The 10,761-nt window shown below is 33.5% G+C and overlaps 1 non-coding gene across 1 annotated transcript; it reads right to left on the reverse strand.

Annotated features, from left to right (window-relative positions):
• Positions 1–220: 220 nt before the first annotated feature.
• LOC127132973 (small nucleolar RNA R71) lies at positions 221–327 on the reverse strand. The gene has a single exon (XR_007806975.1). It is a non-coding gene; the product is annotated as a small nucleolar RNA R71 (small nucleolar RNA).
• Positions 328–10,761: the final 10,434 nt, after the last annotated feature.

Genomic DNA, 10,761 nt, shown 5'->3' on the forward strand with positions numbered 1-10,761 from the left:
CCCTATGAGAACCAAAACCTTCACTTATCAATCTTTGTTGACAATTATGGTAAAGGCTAATGGCATTGACTAAAACACCATCTGCCTCAGGTTATTCCCTTTCTCTTTTAGAGATCGTGCACGAGATTGGCTTTAATCCTTGCCTGCTAATTCAATAACTTCCCGGACTTTGTTGAAAGTGGCCTTCCTTGCACCATATTTTCTGCCAAGAAAAACGACCAAAGTTAGGAATGAGATTAATAATTTTAGGTAGGAAGATGGGGAATCTTTTTTTGACGCATGTGAGCGTTATAAGGACTTGTTGAGATTATGTCCATTCCATGGGCTTAAAAAGTGCACAATTATTCATACTTTTTCTAACGGTCTCCTTTACTCCACAAGGATGACCTTAGATGCGGATTTTAGCGCAACCCTTTATATATGACATATAACTTAATAAAGGAGATGACTAAGAACCACCACTCATGGGGGAACGTGCAATAAGTCGTCGCTAAATCTACCCCTAAGACCTATGGGCTTTATGAGGTAAATGTGTTTGGCCATATGAATGCAAAGGTGGATACTCTCTACCATAAAATTGAAACTTTGCGCATCACACCTCCGCACCTGTACCACCTACCCATGTTGCTTCTGTTGTCCCTGCCACTTTCTATTGTGAGATATGCAGAATAAGCAGCCACACTGATAAAGATTGTCAAATGATCCTTATAACGCCCATGACTGCTTTCAAGATTATCAACTAACCCCATAAACCAACACATGTATTTTCAACATGCTTTTTCCTCACTCACATGCTTTCCTGGAAAATTCCCAGAAGGTCACCCATCCATTCTCTTGTTCCATTGTAATAGATTTGAAGGTTGCAAGTTAAACCTATAAAAATCTTGGTTTAAGGTTATTGGGATGAACCTGCATAAAAACTCAAGTTATTTATGTCAGCTTGTTGGGTTGAAGTTGTGTAAAGTTCAAGTTGTTGTTTAGTGGAAATATTAAGAGGAAAATCTTGGGATCAGAAGTAGGCCACATGTTTTAGTCGAACTAGGATAATCTCTAGTGTTATCTTTCTTACTCTATATCTTTATATTTCTATCATTTATCATTTTCGCTGCTTATTCTTTCCTCATATAAATCTTTTTTAAATAAATAATTTTTCTAATTTTTTTTTTGGAATCCCAATATAACATTCAACCCCTATTATGTTTGGATTTTATTGTTCAACTTTAAGAACCCCAAAGGAGGCATAACTCATATGGTACATGATTCTACTTCAATACTCTGTCATCAGGTACTCACATTTATCCTAGAAATTGGTGTCTAGATTCGCAGTCTAAAAACATCAAAATATAACGACAACCATCTTATTCATTGTCTGTTTGGGTAACTCTAAAACTTTGAAGGAATACCTGACTTGATTAAACGGGGGTTACTATCAAGTTTATAACATCGTCTAATAGATGTTTGTTATATTATTTTATGACAAATTAAAAATCAAACACTTGAACAATGGAGAAGTGATATATAAAATTTGAAGAAAGTAACACTGAGAAAAGAAGTAGGGACCCTAATTGAAACAACTTTTCATGATAGAGAGAATGAGAAATGAAGAACGAGCTTATCTGTAAATGTGACAACTAAGGCCTTATGACTTCCTAATGATTATGCTAAACATTCAGAGGTGTCGATTAGTAAAGTAGACCGTACATAAAAAATTAATAGACATGACTTCCAAACTGAAGGGAAACACGAGATCAAACATTAATATATGGTGTGCCTACCCATCATGTGAAAGGTCCTGATAAAGATGACAATTTTATTTTAATTTGACATATCAGGTATACGTAAAGAATTGTATTATAGGATTTTGACCTGAAGCAAGGACATGGTCGCCATGAAGGGAAGAAAAAGACCAGCATACTAAGGAAGATGGTCATAAACCTAGGCACACTATCAATACCATAGCAAGAGGTTTCTTGAGAAGAGACGAGTTCAATTAATCGAGGATACATTATGCAAGATAAGTCAATCATTTATAGTTTCAATTTATAGAATTGATTCGCCCATAAACCTCTAACTTCAATTTATCGATAAGAGACCAATGAGTCATCACGAGGGAGAAACATTCATGTTTGATCAAAGATTCACCTAAAGGTCAAAGACTCGCCCAAACAAGTGAGCGTGTCACCACATATTCACCAAAAACCTTAAGGTAATTGGTGTATGGGTCATCTCACTTATAAAGTGCTCAACCTCCATTTTCCCAAGCAATGTGGGATTTACACAACTCACACTTGTTTCTTAACAATCTCCCCATCAAGTGTGAGTTCATCAACTATGCCCCCACTGAAACAGAGGATCTTTCATCCACATACTTGTACCACCATTGATAGACACCCTTACCATGTCACATACACTTCAACGGGATGCACCTATTGACCACCTCGATGTCAGGAAATCTTTCGGTACAAGAAGTTGATCCCTTACTCAAACCATCGATTATAATACCATTGACGGGCCATCATGAGGAGAACATCCATACTGGATCAAAGACTCACCTAAAGATCAAAGACTCACTCAAACAAGTGAGAGACACTACATAATCACCACAAACTTTAAGACAATATGTGTATGAGTCGTCTCACTTATAAAATGTTCAACCTCTATTTTTTCAAACTATTTGGGACTTACACAATTCACACTTGTTTCTCAACAAATATCAACTGTTATTCTATTAAATTTACACTCAATAACTGATATTCTCTCAAGTTTATGTCTTGATATAACACATGTTGAAAATATCCACTCTCTCCACTTTCCATATTAAATGGAATTAAGTGTGCGGAGGTTCATCGTTTCAAACATCCATGTCTTGCATATCATCTTTTATGTTGATTTCACCATTATTGTTAAATCCCTCTTTGTTTTTTTGAATAATTTTGACTTTATGTTAACTCGTGATCATATTCTTCGTCAAAAACTGGAAATTTGTTCGTAAGAGTACCAATATATAATTTTAAAAAAATAGGCATAATTAGTTATCAAATCCCTTAATTTAGTTTAATGTTCCGCTTTAGTCTATTAACTAAAAAACATTACAAATTAGTCCCTTAATTTTACTTCCATTATCCTATTTGGTCTCTTCCGTCAATTTCTAGCAAAAAAAATGTTAAGTTCTGGTGACGTGGCGTGACAACAAGGTCATTGATACAAATATGAGTCAGCATATATAGTTAAAAACTGATACACTGTTTAAACTGCATGAGTTTTGTTTTCGGAGAGTTTTAACCCTCGAAAACAAAATCCTCGCAATTTAAACAGTATATTAATTTTTAACTATATATATTTATTCAGATTTATATAAATAATCTTGTTGTCACGCTACGTCATCAAAACCTAACGTTGTTTTTGCTAGAAATTGATAGAAGAGACTTAATTGAATAATGAAAATAAAATTAAGAGATTAATTTGTAACTTTTTTTAATTATAAAATTAAATCAAAATATTAAATTAAATTAAGGGATGAAACCGGTATGAACAAAAAAAATATAGGTTCAACCGGTAATAAAGCTTCTCAGTTTAACTTTTGAAATATTCTATTTAATTTCATTTATATCATTATGTGATTTTTTGTGTGGAAAAACCAAAATAGTATTAATATAACCATTCCAGCACAACACGTATAAAGAATAAAAAACTACACATAGTTCAATACAAAGATTGTGAGAATTCCTCACAAGAAAACATGTAGCCAAAATTAGTGAAGAGGTAGACTAGCCTAAACAAAATGATGAATTAAGCCACAATTCATTCAAGTCATAGTCACAACATGCATTCTTTGAAAACAATTTCTAATATCTTTTTGAAACATATGAGAACTGCAATACTTCAAAGTTGAAGTCATTATCATGATATATAATATTACTAGCGTGCGGCAAGTCTATAATAATATTTCAATGATTGAATTCATTATGATCATGATAATACTTCAATGTTATATACTAGTATTTCATTGATCACGTTTCCTCTTCTATATGATATTTCAATTAATCATGATAATGAATTCAATGTCATACAATAGAACACGTTTCTGCTGCTATATAATATTTTAAATGATCACGTTCTATTTCAATTAATGAAAACAATTGTACTAATTTGTACATAATTGAGAGAAACATGTTTGCATTGTCCCTTCTATTCTATTAAAAAAAATTATTGGATCGAATCGCGCGAACTAGATCTTTCTCTTTAAAATGTTTTTATTGATACTGTTCAAAATTGTGCAAGGTAATTGATTGAAATATACCTTCCAATGATACAAAGACCAGTCGTATATGCTATGAATATCATTCGTAGTATCTGATATGAATATCAGTCGTATATGATGCAAAACATCCACTCGAAAATAATAGGAAACAGCTGTATATGATGCAAAACATCCACTCGAAAATAATAGGAAACAACCGTATATGATGCAAAACATCCACTCGAAAATAATAGGAAAAAAATTATAAATGAAGCGGAGACGGGAGAGGAGAAAAATTTCAGTTAATGCAGAAATCTGAGGTGCAAAGGTTTCTATTGGTAGATGAATTTTGAACTTAAATGGAGAAAAAAAAAGGGAGCGGAGTGGACCTGACCAGTTCGTCCAACGATCATGAGAATAATTAGTCAACCATTGACAACAATTAATACAACGGTTAAAAACAACATATTTAATAAAAATAAATATTAATGAATTTTTTAATTTCAAGAATTAAAAAATAATGGATCACCCAAGTTTAAGTCATGCAAGACCGAACCGAACCAAATTCAGTCGAGCCGAACTGACCGCACTGACAACAACGGAGGACGCGTGTATGGCGGTGCAAATGTGAGACTTTAAGAAATTTTTTCAAATCACATTTTACACTAGTCCATACTAATGATTATTTTTTACAAATTTCAAGCAAACTATTCCTACCATTTCCCAACTATACCTTATATTTCCAATAGTCTCACACTTGAGTTTTATAAAAAGTGTTTTAGAAATAGCGTCAAACATTTCTAAAATTATGCACAAACAAAGGTGTCTACGACATGAACCTTTACATAACATGTATGATTTTGATTCAACAAGAGTGACTCATTGTCTTGAACTCTATCGCAGACATCAAACCCACACACAACTTTTTTGAAAGTTTTTTTAGGGTGTATTCTACAAGCTTGTTCTTTAATGGTCTTGTGCATCAATCACAATTTAGTGGTTGCTTTAGGAATTCTGCCTCAAAATTCCATTGGAACCGACCTAAGTTCCATAATCACACATGTGAGTCTATTTAGAGTACTCTCATAGCTTGGTACTTTACTTATACAAAACATATATCTCATTAAGAGTTTCTATCATCTCATCCTTATATCGCTCCAAGATTCATGTTTCTCTTATTTATACTAGTATAATCATCTCATATTATTTACAACTTGTTTTTACCCATTGAACATAATTATTGAGATTTTCAGTCTTTTAGGTTGGGATATCATTATGAGTAACTCACTTATCTATATGAATTAGCATCATTTTATTGGATGTAAACCTAAGTAGGGTAATTTTCACCCGATTATACGATTCAAAATTCAATTGATCTCCAATGCCTAGAAAATAAATAAATACATAAAGGAAGATCAATAAATCACTACATTAATCGTAGTTTAAATATAACATTGTATAAATAAAATGCCTTAGCAAAACCATGATTGTATATGAAAGAGAAATGGTAGGTACAAGAGGTTTACGACCAAGCCTATGAAAGAAACTTGACATTTGAGGAAGAACCTAGTTAAACACTTTTATAAGAACCCTTGATCAAAACGAACTTTAAACAACTTAAAACTTAGGTTAACAATTATGTGTATTTGAATAAGTCTTTGTACATGCATGTATTTGAATTCTCCTAAAAGGATTCTTTGTCACTATTTCCTATATGAGCTAATTGTTTGAGGACAAACAATGATTTAGGGACAATGGATATGGTAAAAAGTAATTTTTTAAAATTATTTTTAACAGTTTAATTTTACCGTTTTATTAACACTTTTGCTTCATTTTGTTCCGTTTTACTTTTGTTTCCTTGTTATATTTATGTTTCAGAAGTTTTAAGAAAATTGAAGGATTAAATCCATGCACAAACGAACAAAAGTTAAGCCAGAAAGATGCTTATAGATTATGGGAAATTTGAGTAAGAAAGCATATAATTTTGCACTAAACATGGAGTATTCCGACCATACCGAAATGGCCATTAAGTCTGTAATGACTCCAAGAATGATGGTTTTCCAATTTTGCAAACATGACATGAGACACTGACTATTACTACCATCCCTTAATGGGCATTACAACAATCATAACCCCAGTAACTCATGTGATTAAGTTTTTCTTCCATTTTGTTTCATGGTTTTTTGGCTTTTTGTTCGTTACACACTAAAGGGACAAATATCAAATGCAACTTAGTACCCATCATAATGGGTTAAAGGCTATATAACTATGTGTAAAAATAAGTTGTAATCTCTCTTAGGTTATACTATTTTTTGCATAATTTACTCTCTCTGCATTTTTGTATTTATTGCAAGGACTCCGTTGAAGCAAAAAATATGTTGTACTTTTCATTTAATAATTCAAGTTCTAATTTTATTTACAATTCTATTTTGTTGTTTATTAGTTATTCACTTTATATTATGCAAATGTTTGTATCCATGATTATGCTTATGTTTCTAGTTATCATGAGATAATAGTTTCATCATAGGCATATGATCGTTGTTAGAAATCCCTCAAAATCTATGGAGAATTTCAATCGATCTTGATGAACAAGATTGTTATTACCCACACAATATAAATGAAAACATAAGAACAATGGAGAAAGAAAGAGTGTAAAGAACAATGAAGAAGAAGAAGAATTAAAATTATGCAGAGTTTCTCTCTATCCAAAAACTATGGACAACTTATTATTCACTTTGCAACTGCAAAATACTGTGAATATAATGTTATGAAGTCTCTATTCACTTCATTACAAATATAAGAGTTACTCTCTCTATTTATATATTTAGGTTAACTTGGACCTCAAGTCAAAGCCCAAAACTATAAAAGCCCAAAATAGCTAACACTACTAAAATAGGCCTATGTCGAAATCATGTGTGAAGCAACATGCTTCGACACTTCGACACTAACACAACTCAACACACTAGGTGGTTCAACACTTCCTTGTTATATCGAGAAACCTACTTCAACACAAGGAATTACAATTCAACACACCACCTAATCCATTGTATCTAAGCTATCTACATTCATCATAACTCTTAGTCTTCTGAACACTTCGACTTGCACTCCCTTCGTCATGATGTCTGCAATCTGATTCTCAGTTCTATGGTGTTCCACATTCATCTTCATATCTTTTACCTGCTCTCGAAGATAATGAACCTCATTTTGATGTGCTTTCTTCGACCATGTGCTATCGGATTCTTCACCAGATTGATAGCTGACATGCTGTCGATCTTCATGGTAATTGCTCCATGACTCTTCCATGTTATCTCTTCGACCAGATTCACCATCCATGTTGCTTGACATGCATAAAGAGAAGCAGCTATGTATTCTGTTTCGCACGACGATAATGCCACTATTGGCTCCTTTCTCGAACTCCAAGCAACTGGTGCACCACCTAGCATAAACACATAGCTAATTGTGAATTTTCGATCCTTAGCATCACTACACCAACTTGAGTCGGTGTATCCCACTAATTTGCATTATTTTCCTTCATCAGCTGCAGGAAACAAAATGCGATAGTCGAGAGTTCCTTTTACATACCTTAGTATCCTCTTCGCCACTGCTAGATGCGATACCTTTGGCTTCTGCATGAACCTACTCACCATACATACATTGTATGCTAAGTCAGGCCTTGTATGACAAAGGTATCAAAGTGACCAATAAGTCTTCTATATCGGGTTAGGTCGACATCATCTTCATCTGAATCTTCTAACAGTTGTAATCTAGGCTCAGCTGGAGTCGAAGTTGGGTTGCAATCTTGTATCTCAAATCTCTTGAGTATTTCACTTGCATACCTTCTTTGATGCATCATCAAACCTCTACCACTCTTGTAGAATTCGATGCCAAGGAAATATGAAATGTCACCCAGATCTGACATTTCAAATTCCTTGTTGAGATCACCTTTGAAGTCTTTGATCTCCTTCTTGCAGCTACCTGTTATCAACAGGTCATCGACATATAGGCATAATATAAGCAATTCACTCTTGCTTATTCTTACATATACTCCATGTTCGAATTTTTACTTTACAAATTCCTTCTCCCTTAGAAAGCTATCTATCTTCTTGTTGCAAGATCTTGGAGCTTATTTAAGTCCGTACAGGGCTTTATGCAGCCTATACGCTTTTCTTTCTTTGCCTTGTTTCACAAATCCAGCTGGTTGTGCAACATAAACTTCTTCTTCTAAGGGGCCATTAAGGAATGCACATTTCACATCCATCTGACACATCTGCCATTTATTCATGTTTGTTAGACCAACAACCAACCCGATTGTTTCGATCCTAGCAACAGGTGCAAAAACTTCATCGAAGTCAATTCTTTCTTTCTGAAGAAATCCATTCGCCATAACTCTCGCCTTGTGTCGAGTAACTTCTCCTTTGGGATTCAACTTCACCTTGTATACCCACTTCACATCGATTACCTTCTTGTCTTGGGGAAATTCAATAAGCGACCAAGTGTTGTTGACTTCGATTGACTTCAACTCTTCATCCATTACTTTCATCCATTTCAAATCTTTCAATGCCTCAATTTCATTGACAGGTTCGACATATGTGTAGAAAGCATAATGTACCAGCTCACCTTCTTTATTGACCACATCATATGATGTAACCACACATTCTTGCAACCTTGCAGGCATGTGTCTTGTTCTTTGAGGTCTGCTTGTGCTTGCTTCACCTCTAACTTCTTCCTGTCGAACTTCTCTTTCGACTTTGTAAGTTTAAGGAGTGCCTTAGAGGGGGGTGAATGAGGCACTTAGACGATTTTCCGAATTTTTTACGGTTTATTAATTTTTACTTTCTTGAGATGCTTATGTCATGAACAGCGGTAAAGTGCGGAAAGTAAAGAACACCACGATGTATAGTGGTTCCCCTCACAGATTGAGAGTACTCCAGTCCCCTTTCAACATGAAAGAGAATTCACTATAATGTTAGATTCCTAGACAAGACACCTTAAGGCCTTTCTATCTAATTCTAACACACCAAGAACAATCCTCTTGGATTTACAATGTTTAAAGTCCAATCGAGACTCAAATTCTCACAAAAGGACCTCTTGCATCCACACACCGGATAGTAAGGATAAAACCTTACAAACTTATTCTTAACAATCCTAAAAATAAGTTGTAATCAAGAGATACAATTCTGAATTTTTGTAGAAGATGAAATAGTTGAAAATTTAAAGTATATCAATTTATCAATTGATCTTCTCCTTTGTAACACTTAATTCTCACAATAATTATACAAGTGTTCTTTGTATGGAATGAACATATGATGCTTAAAAATAAGGTTTATGCAAGGTTTAACTCTTAAGAAAATTTGTAAGAACACTTAAAAAATGTTTGAAAGAATATGAGTAATTGATTTGAAATTTTTGCAAGGAGGTTAATTTGAAATCTGAAAAAATGATGTATATATGTTCTCTAAACACCTCCTCAAATGGATGCAATTACCCAAAGAATGCCATGGTTCATGGTAAAGAAAATAGAAAAGTTTCCATGAAGAGATGCACTAATTTTTGCCTCTGGTTCAGTGGTAATCGATTACCTTAATATGGGTAGTCGGTTACTTGCCTCCAACGTGAAAAAATATTTGAATTTTTCAGAGTAATCGATTACCTTAAAATGGATAATTGATTACTTCATCCCAGATTTGAAAAATAACTTAAAAAATGAAGTGTTATGATTTCTTTGATTCCTAAAATTACTTCCAATGATTATGGAATAAATGAGACATGTTTTGAACACTTGTATAATCATCTAGAGGTTAAGTGTTATACATATTCATTTGAAATACGAATCTTCATGAGTTTCACGAGACTTGATCATTTAGTTGAAAACTTCCTTCATGAGCTTGAATCTTGATCAATCCTTTTTGTTAATCAATCTTAGACTTGTAGAGAAGTTTGTCGTTATCAAAACATTTGAGAAGTCATGTCTTCACAATCTCCCCCTTTTTGATGATGACAACCCAAAAAAAATGAAAGTTCGATCCAAGCATGTTTCTCTAGCAAATGCTCCCCCTTAATTGATGCTCCCTCTTAATTTATAATTTAAGGAGTCTTTTGAAATCTGCATTTTGTTAGAGAGAAACAGAAAACAAAGAAATAACACAATAACAATCTCTTCTCCCCCTTTGTCATTAACAAAAAGGGTGAAATAAGTAACAATATGCAAACAACATACACCAAGCACCACATAACACAAGAATGAAACAAAAGATAATACAAACATAATATAAACCAAACTTAGTACGGAATGGAAAGAGAGAGATATAGAGTACCAATGCTGAAGTGATTGAGTTAAGCAAAAAAACAAGAAAAAACACTTAAGACCAAAAGTACTCTTTATGACGAAAACTCACGTGTGTTAAAAATTTTAAAAAAAATTCTGGAAGAAACAGTGGTAATCGATTACTCTAAAAAGGATAATCGGTTACATAGATGAAAAACGCGTGAGGAAGGCAAAAACAGGCAGGGTAATCGATTAC

The sequence above is a fragment of the Lathyrus oleraceus genome, chromosome 3, assembly GCF_024323335.1.
Source record: "Lathyrus oleraceus cultivar Zhongwan6 chromosome 3, CAAS_Psat_ZW6_1.0, whole genome shotgun sequence".
In the NCBI taxonomy this organism is placed as follows: Eukaryota; Viridiplantae; Streptophyta; class Magnoliopsida; order Fabales; family Fabaceae; genus Lathyrus; species Lathyrus oleraceus.